The following is a 14,180-nucleotide window of genomic DNA, read 5'->3' as shown; positions in this document are numbered from 1 at the left end:
ACCTTTTCTGATGTCAAAGAGATTCCCCGGGTCTCGGTGAAACTCACACTCTTCTGATCCCCAGACACCTCGAGCCACGGACTCGCTGTTTTGACATTCAGGAAGCAGAAAATCAGGGAGTACCCGGGCATTAGGTGAGCGCTCGGGCAGCGGGTCCTGGGGTCATCGGGGTCTCTCTTCCCGCCACATTTACACCACACGCTGCATTTGCAAAGCAAGCAGCATTATGAAGGATGCGCCCCTCATACAAACTCTTCTCATTCCTGCCATCTGGCAAAAGGCACCGAAGTATTCGGGCTCTCACGACCAGACTATGTAACAGTTTCTTCCCCCTACAAGGGTTCCTGCTCAGGATACGAAGGCCAACGGCAGATCTGGCAGGTTCAGTAACTGAACTTATGACGGAGAAGGCGGATGAGCTAGGACCTCAAATGTCAACGACTATTGTACAGGCGGAATAACATTTGGGAAAAGAAATGGCGATTTCTTTAGTTCGCCCATCGGTCGGCAATGGCAAACCACCGTTGCTAGATACAAGGTTTCCTAGAATCTATTTGCTAAGAAAACCATGGTCAAACTCACAAAATGACTCGCAACAACAGATCAAGAGGATCTTCAAGACAATTCTGAAGATGCTTCGCTCGGTAGGGTTGATTCTGGGCAGTAGGGGATCCCCGACCGTCATCAAGCAACTGCTCATAAAATTCAAGTAACACAAAAGAAAATTATTGCCACTTGGAATGTAAGAACCCTATATCAAGCAGGAAGATTGGACAATGTGATAAATGAAATGGAAAGACTAAAGATTAACATCATGGGAATTAGCGAAGTTCGTTGGACGGGTGCTGGAACATGTCAGAATAGAAATAAAACACACATTTATTCTCGTGGAACATCCCATACTAATGGAGTAGGAATTCTTATGGATGAAAACATGGCAAAAAAGTGTTTTAGGACATTGGGCAATATCAGAAAGAGTACTCCTTGTTAGATTCAGAGGACAACCATTTGATTTAGCAATTATACAGGTATATGCACCAACAACAGATGGAACAAACGAGGATATAGATAAATTCTATGAGGAGCTTGAACAAGCAAAGAATGGATGCAAATCTCAAGATATTGTTATTGTCATGGGAGATCTAAATGCTGAAGTAGGACAAGGTGCTGATGGAAATACCATAGGAAAATTTGGACCAGGGAAAGAAATGAAAGAGGTGAGAAATGGGTAGAATGGTACAAGATGAATAATCAGGTCATTATGAATACCTACTTTAAAAACCATCCAAGATTCTTGTGGAGCTGGAAAAGTCCAGGTGATAACACTAGAAATCAAATTGACTTTATTACTATAAACCAAAGATTTAGAAACTCAGTGACTCAATGAAAAACATATCCAGGTGCAGACTGTAATAGTGACCATAACCCAGTAGTATGTCATGTAAAAGTAAAACTTAAAAAACAAAAGCAAAAACCTGAACAATCCCTTGACTATTCGCAATTAAAGAAGAAAACGTAAAACAAAAATTTACAATTGAAATAAGGAATAATTTCAAAGTCTAGAAATAGAATCTGTTGAAAATGATAGCAATCATGTAGAAATGAAGTTTAGCTCTCTAAAGGATGCCTTGGTAGAATCAGCAAAGTCAGTGATTCCGAAAAAGGAAAAAAGCACAAAGAATAAATGGATGACAGATGAAATCAAAAATCTAATGGAAGAAAGGAGACGAAAGAAAACAAATCCTATAGAATATAAGTCCTTAGATTAAAAAAAGTTAAAATTCAAAAAGCCAAAGAAGAATGGTTAAACCAGGAATGTGAGCAATTAGAAAGAATCTCTATTTCTGATCCAAAAAGGTTACATCAAGAATATCACTGGTTAAAAAGCTCCTGTTCTTCAGGTGGATGTTTGAAAGCAAAGGACGGTACCATTACCATGGGAAAAAATTAGATTATAAACAGATGGACTGCGTATATTCAGGCAACACACGCACAAGATGCTAGTGAACGCAGCAGGCCAGGCAGCATCTCTAGAAAGAGGTACAGTCGAAGTTTCGAGCCGGGACCCTTCCTCAGGACTAACTGAAAGAAGAGATAGTAAGAGATTTGAAAGTGGGACGGAGAGGGGGAGATCCAAAATGATAGGAGAAGACAGGAGGGGAGGGGTGGATCTAAGAGCTGGAGAAGGGAGGGGATCATGGGACGGAAAGCCTGGGGAGAAATAGAAGGGGGGAGGGGACCTCGGAGGGGGGAGAGCAGGGAAGGAGTTATAGTGAGAGGGACAGAGGGAGAAAAAAAGAGAGAAAAAAAGGGGAATAAAAATATATATATAAATATATTAAATAGATAAATAAGGGATGGGGTGTTAACACCCTGTCTCTTGCAAAAATGCCATCTGCTTCTCGCAATTCCTCCGACTCCGCCGCATCTGCCCTCAGGATGAGGCTTTTCATTCCAGAACGAAGGAGATGTCTTCCTTTTTTAAAGAAAGAGGCTTCCCTTCCTCCACCAGCAACTCTGCTCTCAAACGCATCTCCCCCATTTCACGCACATCTGCTCTCATCCCATCCTCCCGCCACCCCACTAGGAATAGGGTTCCCCTGGTCCTCACCCACCACCCCACCAGCCTCCGGGTCCAACATATAATTCTCCGTAACTTCCACCACCTCCAATGAGATCCCACCACTAACCAGATCTTTCCCTCACCCCCTCTCTCACCACACCATCCAAGACATGCTACCATCAAGGAGGATGTACAGAGGTCTGAAGATACACACACGGTTTCAGTTTCTTCCCCTCTGCCATTTGAGCACTGAGTAGACATTGAACCCATAATGACTACCTCTGATTAAATGGGCTTGCCGGGTCCATTCTGGGGCAGCTCAATCACCTTTGGGACCCACCGGACGTTCAGCTCTCACCTGTGGCTTCAAGTTCTGCTTGCATGCGATAGCGGCCGCACCCCGGTACATCGCTTCGACAGGCGGCCTAAACCGGCTGAGGGTAGCCGGCGGGCCTCATACTCCGGTGAGCTAGGAATATGTCTGTCCTAGCAAATGAGGTCAGCTCCAGCAGACTGGGTGATGAGATCAGCGGTGAGAGGCACCAAGGGAAGGTGGTTCTACAACGCCTCGGGGGGAGCGAAGGGCGTGACAAGGCACGGAAAAATCATGGTCATTCATTGCAACGGGGGAAGACCCCAGTTTTTGACAAATACTCGTACTACTGAACCTGGACTTCCAAGATCGAGAGAGTGATACGACCTCAGTGCAACGCGGTTTCCGCTTTAAAAACTTTCCAGCACAGACCTCCTGTTATTGGTGATTAGACGGTCAACCAACATAAATTGAATGATGTAAATGTAATCTACTTGAAGCCTTGATTGTGCGAACACAGTTACCTTGTGATTTAAGGATAAAAGTGCAACGCTGTTTGATTTGGCCGTATTCACTAATAGTTGATAATTAAACTAGAACTTGATTTGTTCCTTAACCAGTTAAAACAATGATTGTCATTTAAGATGTTGATATATGGCCCCTAGAAGAGCTGTTATGTTATTTCATGCCAGCATGTTGTACTGCCAAAAAAAATACGCTTCTGCAAATCAAATTGATGAATTAAAAATAGTTCATGTCCAAAAAAATAGCGACGCTCAGCGCATTGCACCTCTCACGACATCCGCATGGGGGAGCGCTTGATCAGCGATTGAACGAGTCACAATATGACCGAAACAGACGCATCGAGCGGTTTACCGGAGGGGAGAAACGGATTTCTCAGCCTGCAAGTTACCTCTAATCTTAATCGGAATCAGACTTAATATCTCCCGGATATATTGTTGTCTTTGCGGCAGCAGTGCAATGCAATGCATAATAATGAAAAGAAGAGTTCTGAATAATAAAATAAAACTTCAGAGTTACAAAATACACGTGGACTAAGATGTTACTGTCCTGTGCTATCACCAGTGGGATCACCAGTTGATCTGCCACCTGTCTTCAGGAGTTTTGGCCCGCTTATGACCAACACTCCCTCGAGGTGGTGGGCCAGCAGAGTTAAAGCACCACCTCCCACTGGTGAGCTTAAAAACTTGGCATCTGCCTCTATCAGAGTTGTTGTTCACTTCCATCCAACAGATAGTCTGCTCTTCAGGTGTCTATGCAACTACTGAAGGGTCAAAAAACTACCGGTGGAACTCCGCGTGTCGAGCAGCGCCCAGAGAGGGAAATGAACAGAGTGGGTTTTACGCAGGGACCGTTTATCTGCATTGAAGGAGTAAGGTTAGATAAACTTTATTTGTCACATGTACATTGAAGCGTACAGTGAAATGAATGGTTTGCGTCAAGACGAAGATGTACCACGTTTCCGGCGCTAACATAACAAGCCCACAACTCGCTAACCCTAACCCGTACGTTTTTGTCATGTGGGAGGGAACCCGCGCGGCCACGGGAAGAACGTACAAAACACCTTACAGACAGCGGCGTGACATAAACCCGGGTCAACCCTAATGAGCATTCAATTAACCGCTACACTACCGTGCTGTACCTTGTTAATCCTATGATGTTATACCCTTGGTTAAAAGGAGACAAACGCGGAATTGCAGCCCAACGCCAATTCTCCATCTTAGTGATTTATACTGACAAAGATATTCGTCAGACATTCTTCTCTTCATAAAGAACCCTCTTTCATCAGTACCCGGCTTTGCAATGCTTGAGAAGCTCTGGAGAGGTCTCTGGATACAAAGTTAACGAAGCGAAATCTGAAGCTATGATGATTACAGGGTCCTGGCCAAGCCAGCTGGATGATGAAGTGACTTTCCGTTGGCCAAAACAGGGCCTGAGATATTTGGGGGTTAGTTTATCTCATAGTTCCTCCCAGCTCTTTGCAGCCGATTATGTTAAACTTACTAATCAAGTGAGGAGAGATCTTGAACATTAGGAGATGCTTCCTTTATCACTGATAGGTAGAGTAGAAGTGATCAGGATGAATATTTTGCCCAGGTTTCTTTTTCTTTTCAGTGCTCTACCCATGATAGTTCCTATATCTACTTTTAAAATGTTGGATAGACTCATCAGTAGGTTTATATGGCAGAAAAAGAGGCCCAGGGTGAGACTAAAAGTGTTATACTCAAATAAAAAAAAAACAGGGCGGTTTAGCTTTACCTCATTTAAAGACCTATTATTAGGCTGCCCAGTTAAGAGCAAGTGTGTCGTACATTCAAGATGGGTTCACATAGAGCAGAATTCAATTGGTGAGTTACCTTTAGCAGCTCTTCCCTTTTTAAATCCAAACGTGTAGAAGAAAGTTGAGACTCAGAATGAATAGGTTAACTATATATTGAAAGTATGGTATAGAATTAGGAAAAAATTAGATCTTCCAAGGACTATATCAAGAGCAACCAGAATTGCATTCAATTCAGATTTTATTCCAGCAAGACTGGATTATAGTTTTAACAGGTGGGAACAAAAAGGTCTGGTTCTTGTGGACCAAATGTTTGATGGTGGGGCGCTCAAATCTTTCCCCCAACTCCAAACTGAATCTGACCTTGTATCAAATGTCTTTTATAGATTCCTCCAAATTCAACACTACCTTACATCACACAAAGAATGGAACAATCTTAAAATACAGCCAAATAACACGGAAAATTTTTGGATAGAGATCATCAGGGGTAGGACGCAACCCCAGAAAATTGTATCTTATCTATGTAAAAAAAATACACCTGGATACAATGGATAACACATTAGATGTCAAACATAAGTGGGACTTGGAGAAATACCACAATAGAAGAGGAAGAGTGGGAGAGATTTTGGGAGTCATGGCATAAATGCTTGAATAATCACAACTGGAGGGAATTTTCTTGGAAAATAAGGATGAGGTACTTTAAAACCCCATTAGTAATATCATTATACGTAGAAAAAAAAACAGCAGACTTTGCTGGAGAGGATGTGGTCTAGTGGGAGATTTTGCACATATATTCTGGGACTATCCCAAATTAAGGGAAGTTTGGTGCAAGGTCACTGAGGAAATAAGGATTTTAGATACAAGTATACCCTTTGAACATAGTCATTTAATTTTAGGCAACCTCCCACAATCTGCATTAGAGAAGAATAAACTATACATGTTAAGAGTTTTGATTCTGATTGCTCATAAAATGATAACTGTCAACTGGCTTAAATCTCTCCCACCCACTTCGGAACAAGGGATACAGAGACTGAAAGAAGTGAACTGTACGGAAAATATTACTGCAAGTTTACAACTGAAAATGGACTCTTACTTGGAAAGATGGAACTCTGTTATAGTTTACCTGGCACAGTGAAAGGCCCATACAGGGGCCTGGTAAAATGTGGAACTTGAGTTTATTTTGCTGAGGGCTGTGATTTTATTTAAAATAGTTGTAAATCTACATTGAAGGGTGATGTAAAGTATGTAGGTCATGTGTATGTTTGTGTTTGTATGAAATTGTAAATTTGTGCTCTTTGTTTCTTCTTTCTCTTGCTCCTGCTCTCTTCAACCCCTGGTATTGTTAATATAGGTATTTACTATTGTGCAGTGAACTGTGGACTGATAGTCGATGCTTGTTTGTAGATATGTGTTTTTTCAATAAAGTACAAAAAAAAGGTATTAGTCAGACCAATCAGATATAACGTAGAACACTACAGCTTAGTACAGACCCTTCAACCCAAAATGTTAAACCAACCTTTTAACCAACTCTAAGATCAATTTAATTCCTCCCTCCCGCACAGCCCCCCATTTTTTTCTATCATCAATGTGCCTATCTAAGAGTTTACTAAATGCCCCTAATGATCTGCCTTTAGCACCATCCCGGCGGGGCGTTTCACGCACGCACCACGCTTTGTGTAAAAAAAACCTTCTCTGACATCCTCCCTAATTTTCCTCCAATCACCTTAAAATAATGTCTCCTTGTGATGGACGTTTCAGCCCTGGGAAAAAGTCTCTGCTTATCCACTCGATCTGTGCCTCTTATCACCTTGTACACCTTTATCACATCACTTTTCATCCTCCTTTGTTTCAAAAAGTCCTAGCTCACTCAACCTATCCTCATAAGACATGCTCTGTGATCCAGTCAGCACTTGGGTACGTCTCATCTACATCCTCTGAAAAGCTTCCACACCCTCCATGTAATAAGGCAGGCGGAACTAAACACAAGTTTGCATATAGATAATACTGCGCCGACTGCAACAGGCCAGAGACTGGATACCTGCAGCAAATAGCCCATCTGAACCTCCCAAAGGATATCCGCTACAGGGCATTGATAAGAATGTGATGGAGTGGTTTCCAACTGGATGGATGAAACCAGTTCCAACAGCACTCAAGATCCCTGAAGCCATCCAGAACAGGGCAGGCTCCCTGAATGGGATCCTATGCACCACTGTAAACATTTACTTCCTTCACAACTGTCCCACGGTGGCTTCCCTGTGTACAATCTCCAAAATATATTACATTTGCAAGCCTAGATGGTGCATCCCAGCTATGCAACCAAGAAGAACAAAAACAGTGAACACATTCCAAATGCAGGTCAAAGCCTGAGAGCAGGAAACCATAAGATGTAGGAGCAGCAGTCGGACATTCAGCCCATCAAACCTATCCCATCCCATCATGGCTGATTTATTATCCTTCTCAACCTCATTCTCCCGCCTTCTGTCTGTAATGTTTGACATCCTTACTAATCATTCTTTACTTTAAATATACCCAGCGACTTGGCCTCCACAGCAATGAATTATGTGACTATGAACTTACCAGATTCACCACCTTCTGGTTAAAGAAATTCCTTCTCATCTCTGCTCTAAAGATACGTCCTATTCTGAGTCTGTGCCTCCTGGTCGTAGACTTCCCAACTATAGGACACATATTCACCACATCTATATAGGCATTTCAATTTCTAACATGTTTCTATGAGATTCCCCTTACTTTTCTAAACTCCAGCGAGTACTAACACAGAGCAATCACACGCTCTTCATATAAAGGCCTTGGGTGAATTTCAAATCCAGGATTGGCGAGTTCTCAGCTCTAGGCCCAAAGGTCAAATCCATAGTCAGTAAGTCCTGAGGTCTAGGCCCAAAGGTCAAATCCATAGTCAGCGAGTCCCGAGGTCTAGGCCCAAAGGTCAAATCCATAGTCAGTGAGTCCTGAGGTCTAGGCCCAAAGGTCAAATGCATAGTCAGTGAGTCATGAGGTCTAGGCCCATAGGTCAAATCCATAGTCAGTGAGTCCTGAGGTCTAGGCCCAAAGGTCAAACTGGTGATTGGCACATCCTCGGGCGATGTCTGAAGTTGGAGGCCCAATGTCTGTGAGTCTGAGAAATGGGGCAAGGACTGGAGGCCCAGTTACAGGCCTGTAGGTGTGTGAGAGTGGGTGGGAGGGAAGGGAAATGGGCTTGTTTTGCTGTTGTTTTCTTGTGGTTGCTGCTGCTCCTGTTGTTCTAATGAATGTGGTGGCCATGCTATGTTGGCACGAGGATGTGTGGCGACAGTTGTGGGCTGCCCCCAGCACAACCATGGGCCTGTAGGTTGCTTACACAAACAACACACTTCAATATATGTTTTGGTGCAGATATGATGAATAATTCTTACAAGAATCCTAACGCCAACAGGATTATTTTCCAAGTCATTCTCCATCCTGGGCTGGAACTTATTGGCTTTGCACTCATTGCTGGGTTGAAATCCTACAGCTTCCCACCAACAACTTGTTTCCCGAGGATGGGTCTGCTTTTCTTTAGAGTAAATGGGACTGAGGAGTTAGGGACCATCCCGGATGTTCCCTGATGTTTGAGAAGGGTAATGGGCAATGAGGCTAGTTTAATAAATGACTTCAGATTAAAAGTTCCCTGAAAACTTAAGATGATAATATAGTGGTATTTTGTATTCACTTGAGAGACGGAGAAAGTTGGTTCAGACGCAACTATGTTCAACATATATAAAGACAGCTAGATTCAAATATATTTTATTAGTTTATATAGTAGACCCTCCATTGACCAGGGTTGTCCATGGATGTCTAGGCAAGCCAGGGCAACATGATGTGGAGAAAAAGCTGTCACCGTGTAACAGGCTTCCCTTCTCCAGGCAGCTGATGAATCCAAAGGAACGGCAGAGACGGATAAATTTTGGCACTAGCAGCATTGCAGGATTTACCAGTCAGCACTGAACTCAACTCAGGACTGCCTTAGAGGTTCCAGCTCCAGAATTCTCCTTGGGGTTTACTCCCAAAGCCTTTTCCGTGAGTGGGTACAGCTGCAAGGCAGCGGAGGTTTGAGATCAGAGTTCTCCTTCTCCCAGGTGAGCTGCCAGCCACGGCTCACGAGCCCCATCTGCCCGAAGCAATTGGTTCTCAGGTACCTGTAACCTACCTTTGCCCCTTCTCCTGTCAATAGAAATGGTTCCCCCAAGCTTAGTAGCAAAGCCACACATGAAGGCCAAGAGCTGGAACTGGTTGTCATAGAAACAGAAACATAGAACACCTACAGCATAATACAGGCCCTTCGGCCCACAATGCTGTGCCGAACTTGTACTTACTTTAGAAATTACCTAGGGTTACCCATAGACCTCTATTTTTCTAAACTCCATGTACCTGTCCAGGAGTCTCTAAAAGACCCTACTGTATCCGCCTCTACCACAGCCCATTCCACTCTCTGCGTAAAAACCTTACCCCTGACATCCCCTCTGTCCCTACTTTCAAGCATCTTAAAACCGTGCCCTCTCGTGTTAGCCATTTCAGCCCTGGGAAAAAGCCTCTGAGTATCCACACGATCAATGCCTCTCATCACCTTGCACGCCTCTATCAGGTCACCTCTCATTCTCTGTCACTCCAAGGAGAAAAGGCCAAGTTCACTCAACTGTCAGAGGCTATTTGAGATGCATGCCATTGGGAGCTTTTAATAGGTAGTAAGAGCTTATCCCCACTATTCCTCCAGCTTTGACAACCTTAAAAAGCATCTTTAATTATATATATAAATGTTTTTCATTATTTGTTAATTGATTAGTGATTATATTACTTTATGTGTTGTGTGTGAGTTATAAGTACTGTGCTGTACACCTTGGTCTGGAGGGATGTTATTTTATTTGGCAGCATACACGTGAATGGATGAATGATAACAAACTGGAACTGGAACTTGAATTTGAATGAGGACAAAACTGACTAAGGTTGAATTGAATGATAGACTAGATCAGGAAAATCTGTAGGGAAACAGTGTCAGACATTTAAGGACACAATTCATAACAGTCTGCAATGAATGTCCCAGTACAATTCTAAGGAAGGAATTAACCAGTGAAGTGAAGGGAGTGCTGAGTTGAAAGGGGAAGATATCCAAAGACTGAGACAAATTAAAAAGCTAACAAAGAGGACAATAATTCAAAAGCGAGGTACAATAACTATTTAAGGGTAGACTACCAATAAGTACAAGAATTGACAATATGACTTTCTTCAGATATATAAAGAGGGGGAGAGAGTTGTAACTGTGCACTGGCCCCTGTGATCGTGGGGCCAGGGCAATGGTTATTAAGAATAAAAAAATGACATTGAATCAGTCTTTACTAGAATTATTGAAAAATCCCACTGATATTGAATAATTATGGACAGGGGGTAAGAACAATCACCATCTCTAGAGAATTTTTGTAGAGTAAATTCCTACTTTAAACAAGAAGCCTCATTAACAGCTAATGTACAAGTAAATGGCACGGGTTTGACAGGGGATTGGCTACCGGTAGGAAGCAGAAAATGGGAAGCCAAGACCCGTGAATGCAGGGATCAGCGCTGCACCACACGCATTTACAGTATATGACATGGAAGAATGAAGCAAGTGTGTGGCAGGCAGATACGTGGCTGATGGAAATTTGTGTAGAAGATACAAGCAGTCTGTGGAGAGGATGTTTCCAATAATAGGATAGTCTAGGACCACAGGGCACAGCCTCAGAATAAAAGGCCATTTCTTTAGGACAGAGTTGAGGTGGAATTTCTTCAGCCAGAGGGTGGTGCATCTGTGGAATTTATTGTCACAGACGGCTGTGGAGGCCAAGTCATTGGGTGTATTTAAAGTTCAAAGTTCAAAAAAAATTTTAGTATCAGAGTACATACATGTCACCACGTACAACCCGGAGATTGTTTCTCTGTGGGCATACTTGGCAAATTTTTAGAACAGTAACTGTAAAAAGGATCAATGAACAACAAACTATACAAATACAAATATGAGTAAATAGCAACAAATAACGAACATGAAATAACAAGGTAGAGTCCTTAAAGTGAGAACACCAGAAGTAGAATGAATGTAGTTATCCCCTTTTGTTCAAAAGCCTGATGGTTGAGGGGTAGTAAACGTTCTTGAACCTGGTAGTGCGAGTCCTACCTGGTAGCCCCAGCAGGAAAAGACCATGGCCTGGGTGGTGAGAATCTTTGATGATGGATGCTGCTTTTCCACGGAAACATTTCATGTAGATGTGCTTGGTGGTTGGGAGGGTTTTACCTGCGATGTACTGGGTTGAAACTATTACCTTTTGTAGGACTTTCCACTCTAAGGCATGATGTTTCCATACCAGGCTGTAACGCAGCCAGTCTGCACATTTTCCACCACACCTCTATTGAAGTTTGCCAAGGTCAAGCCGAGGTTGATAGGTTTTTGATTAGGAAGGGCTTAGGGGGAGAAGGCAGAATAGAGTTGAGAGGATAATAAATCAGCCATGATAGAATGCCAGAGGACAGTCAATGGACTGAATGGCTTAATTTTGCTCCAGTGCCTTATGGTCTTATGGTCTAGTTTAAGTGGGGATAATTATAAGATCAGTCGGGAGTATAACATTGATGTATCAAGTGTAACGTGGGAAAATATGAATTTATTCATTTTGGAAGAGCGAAGTGAGAGAGCTGTGTTTAAGTCGACAGAAGTTGCTGAAGGACGTTTCAGTGAGCTTTTATGTGTAACACCAAAAAAAGGCAGCCAGGACAGCAGGTTCCAGGGAAGATAATGGGATGTTGGCCCTTCTTTCGAGGAGCCAAGAATATAAAGGTAAGGGAATTTTGATGTAACTGTAAAAGGTAGGTAAGGGAGAGGTATGTGCGTGGGGAAGGGGGGAGTCTGCTTTCAGTGAAAAAAAAGTCAACATCAAGTAATGTGAACTATTTTGGCTCCCTCCTAATTAAGGAAGCATATTATTTCACTGGAAGTGACTCATGGAAAACTCATTAGAATCATTCTAGCAATCGAAGGATTGTCTTATAAAGAAAGCTTAAACAACTGGGCTCTCTGTTTACTGATATTCAGAAGAATGGGAAGCTCTATTTTAAAATCCACCCAGTGACCACTTTATTAGGTGCACCTGTATATGGGCGTGTTAACGCAAATATCTAAATAGCCAATCTAATCAGCAGCAACTCACTCAATTATGGCTGCAACATAAGGGCATGTCAACGTGGTCACGTGGTTCAGTTGTTGTTCAGACCAAACATCAGAATGAGGAAGAAATGTGATCTAACTGATTTTGACCTGTTACGTGACCAGAAACAATGAAAATATCAATTGAGTCAGGTTTTACAAAAACAAACAAGCATTTATTAAACTTTATTCAACAATAGTGAAAAATATTCAACAACTAATTTAACAGGAAGTTAACTGCTATATGGCAACTCTGGAACAGTTCTTAAAAGGGTGAATGCAAAAACAGTTCTTACAGTGGTAAATTTGAACACAGTTCTTAGAATGGTTAATTCAAAAGTCCAAGAGATTTATACAGTCAATTAGGAGAGACTTTTCTGAAGTAAAGAATTCCTCGAAGAAGTGACGTTACTGCTGATCCCGGCTGGAACCTGCCTTGTCCACAGGATTCATGGTGACAGAAATAAAACGGTTTAAGGGAACTGACCTTTTCCTCTGGAGAATAGACACTGTGTAATCCTTCCTGCTTTAGCAGAGGATATCTCATTTGCAGGTCACTTTTTCTTGAACGAAGATTCAATAAAGGTTGATCCTCTCCAATACCACCAAACAACATCAGCTTTACTCGACCCTACGAGTTCCTGTACTTTAGTAAAGTCTTCACTCTCCGATACTACTTACAATAGAAAGTAAAACTCCACTTTAAAACGAAACTGCGTCATAAGACGAATATGCAGCGTAATGGAGTATCTGATGAAATAAATAATGAACTAAATTGAAAAACTCAACTGGAAAAACTAACTGTGTCACACCAGGGGTCTCCCTTTATATACCTGGAGAGAACATGTCATCACGTGACCTCACATCGGCGGGAAAATTGCATCATGTGATCTCCACAAGACCATTACATCATGCTCATCAGATACTCAATTACATCATGGTCATAAGACAGTCACAAGATACCCATGAGATATGTAACAGACCATTGAATCATTGTTGGTGCCAGATGGGGTGGTTTGAGTATCTCAGAAACTGCTGATCTCCAGGGATTTTCACACACAGCTGTATCTAAAGTTTACAGAGAATGATGTGAAAATCCACTTACTCTACTTAGGCCTCTCATACTTCAAATAAAACACCAGACAAAAGTAACAGGCCCAGAAGGTGGTTATTAACCCTTGGAGGCCCTTCTAAAATCAAAAGATTGTGTTGATCCACACTCATCAGGTCCAGACTCATGCCCTTTTCCTATATCCTTTGATTTCTTGTGACTATGTTATGTTGGTACCAGAAGTGTGGCAGCTCTTGTGGGCTACCCAGCACTTTCCTCGCTGATTTGATTTGATGCAAAAGGTGGATTTTTCCATATGTTTCATGTACAAATGACAAATAAAGCTATTCTTTATCTCTTTCTTTGAAAAATAAGGCCTTTTCTCCTTGGAGTGATGGAGGATGAGAGGTGACCTGATAGATGTGCACAAGATAATGAGAGGCATTGATCGTGTGGATAATCAGAGGCTTTTCCCCAGGGCTGAAATGGCTAGCGCAAGAGGGCACAGTTTTAAGGTGCTGGAAGTAGGTACAGAGGAGATGTCAGGGGTAAATTTTTCATGCAGAGAGTAGTGAGTGCATGGAATGGGCTGCCGGCTGTGGTGGTGGAGGCAGAAATGGTAGAGTCTTAAGAGACTCCTGGATGGAGACATGGAGCTTGGAAAAATAAAGGGCTATGGGTAAAGCCTAGATAGTTCTAAGGTAGGGACATGTTCGGCACAGCTTTGAGGGGCCGAAGGGCCTATATTGTGCTATA

At 42.4% G+C, this 14,180-nt stretch overlaps 1 pseudogene; it reads right to left on the bottom strand.

Annotated features, from left to right (window-relative positions):
• The window catches only part of LOC140198474 (zinc-binding protein A33-like), a 49,463-nt pseudogene extending 46,491 nt beyond the window's left edge, over positions 1–2,972 (bottom strand).
• Positions 2,973–14,180: the final 11,208 nt, after the last annotated feature.

The sequence above is a fragment of the Mobula birostris genome, chromosome 5 (assembly GCF_030028105.1).
Source record: "Mobula birostris isolate sMobBir1 chromosome 5, sMobBir1.hap1, whole genome shotgun sequence".
NCBI lineage: Eukaryota > Metazoa > Chordata > Chondrichthyes > Myliobatiformes > Myliobatidae > Mobula > Mobula birostris.
Note: the sequence above shows the minus strand (reverse complement) of the source record. Positions and strands in the feature narration are given on the sequence as shown.